Raw genomic sequence first — 2,107 nt, 5'->3', positions numbered from 1 at the left:
ATGTTCTGTTCTCAGAGTTGCTATGGATGGATCTGCATGTGTGTTCTAATGTGTTCTGAAACTGGGGATTTCTTTGGGGCTCAAGTCCAACCAAGGCTCACATTCTCAAGAACTCCTTTCTTAGCATAACAGCAGCAACAAAACAAAGCAAGCTTATTCCTTCCAGAAAATTCCTATCCCCCCGAAGGCTAGCTTACAAGCTCTCTATAATCATGATATCTAGTATTCATTTCCATCAAACATGCATTTCTATTAGACAATATTACGTAAGATAAACTAATATCCATTGTTCAGTCAGTTAAACACATACCCTAGATACATATTTTTTTAAAAAATGCTCAAGTTCAATTTTTAATTCTCCAAGAATAACCTCGGCCATCATGTGTAACCAGCCTGGCTTTACCCAAGGCCACTCCCAAAGTAATTTGTCTCTTTCTGGTATACTTTAATGCCTTACGTTCCTTACAGCCATTAGAAATAAACCAAAACATCAAAGTAACCATCTGAGACTCGATTTCATTACCCAGGCCCCATTGTTCTTCCTTACAAAGCCCCATGCTTCAGTGAGTTCAGAACCGTTCTAACAAACCTTACTCCCGACGTCAAACAAAGAACTAGGGAACTAAACCTGATTTCCTCCAGCTACATAAGCGGGTGGCAGGAGGAGGATCCAACTTCACATAAGTTCAAGTCAAATGTAGCCTCCTTACCTGTTCAGCAATAATCCACATCAAGTCAAGGAACACATAACTATGTACATTTCATTGGTAATAGACACCCTGGAACATAATTGCATTCACAACTTCAAAATTCTATAAAAGTTCCTGCTTCTTTTTTTTTTAATGTGCCCTAGGCATGGTACAGCTCTGGCCACCATCTAGGCATCAAGCTAGGATGAACAAAGGGCTGCCAGTCTGCTCTGCCCCTGATTGATATAAGAGTACCACCACCAATCAGGTGTCTCTTTGGCCATAGCCAGGGGTTAGTTCCTGCTTCTATAGCACATTTCCTAATACCTGTCATGCTGTTATAGAATAAGGGCTACTTAAAAATATACTTTTTGTACAATATTAGCAAAATATCATTCTATAATGTATACATAATAAAAATAATCTATTTTTGTGACATAAAGCACTACAAAGCATATGGGGATGGGACCTTGAAAAGATTCATTCAAAAATGAAGTTAAAAGATAATGGCATTTTCACACCATAATATGTATTCACAGTTTGTATAGGGAGATATACTCACAATTTCTATAGGAATTGTTTAACAATCTTGGTTACTTGCTTCCTATTTCGTCCCTATTCTCATGATCTCTCACTATTCTCAATAGTATTTCATCCCATTCATTTAGGCTCTCTGTCCCTTAAAGTTCTCCTCAGCCCTTTGGATTGGTAGCCATCAAGCTAAACTATATGATTTTTTATAAGATAAGAGCTCTGTGTTCAGGGTGAACATATTTTCTTTTTGCTTGTTTTGTTTATTTTTTACTAAAAGATCATTTTATTGGGGACTCTTACAACTCTTGTCACAACCCATACATTGCTTACATCAGGCCGATTTGTACATGCATTGTCTTCATTCTTCTCTTGATATTTACTTTCTATTGATCCCTTGATGTCAGCTGCTCTCTTTTTCCCCTCGCCCTCCCCCACCTCATAACCCCTTGATAGATTGTACATTGTTATTATTTTCATATCACTGTCTCCCTTCCCTCATGTTTTCTGTTGTTCTTCCCCCTGGAGAGGGGTGGATGGTAATCCAGGGTTAGTTTAATGATGGTATAGCTTTTGCTTCTAAGTCTATAAAGTATTTCTCAACACTAGTTTCCATTATCAATTGATGTCGGCACTCCAGTTTCCATTAGATATACATTTGTGTTAGCTGTTATTGAGTTGGCTTGCACTCATGGTGCTCCTGTGCATGGTGGATCTAATAGCTGGCTGATTTTGCTCCATCACTGTGATCTTCTTTATGCTGGAGTTCATTGTGGTGGCAATGATGGAGTCTCTTTCACCCTTGGAACATCATCTTCCAACTATGTCAGATGATTTTTTGGTGAAGATCTTTTCTTAAGTAGGTTCTTAAGCCTCTTTTTCCTAGT

The 2,107-nt window shown here is 38.3% G+C and overlaps 1 non-coding gene across 1 annotated transcript; it reads right to left on the bottom strand.

Moving 5' to 3' along the window:
• Positions 1-840: 840 nt before the first annotated feature.
• On the bottom strand, positions 841-984 carry LOC142441634 (small nucleolar RNA SNORA48). Its single transcript, XR_012782997.1, has one exon. It is a non-coding gene; the product is annotated as a small nucleolar RNA SNORA48 (small nucleolar RNA).
• Positions 985-2,107: the final 1,123 nt, after the last annotated feature.

This window comes from Tenrec ecaudatus, chromosome 2 (assembly GCF_050624435.1).
Source record: "Tenrec ecaudatus isolate mTenEca1 chromosome 2, mTenEca1.hap1, whole genome shotgun sequence".
Lineage (NCBI taxonomy): Eukaryota > Metazoa > Chordata > Mammalia > Afrosoricida > Tenrecidae > Tenrec > Tenrec ecaudatus.
This window is presented reverse-complemented; position numbering and strand designations above follow the sequence as displayed.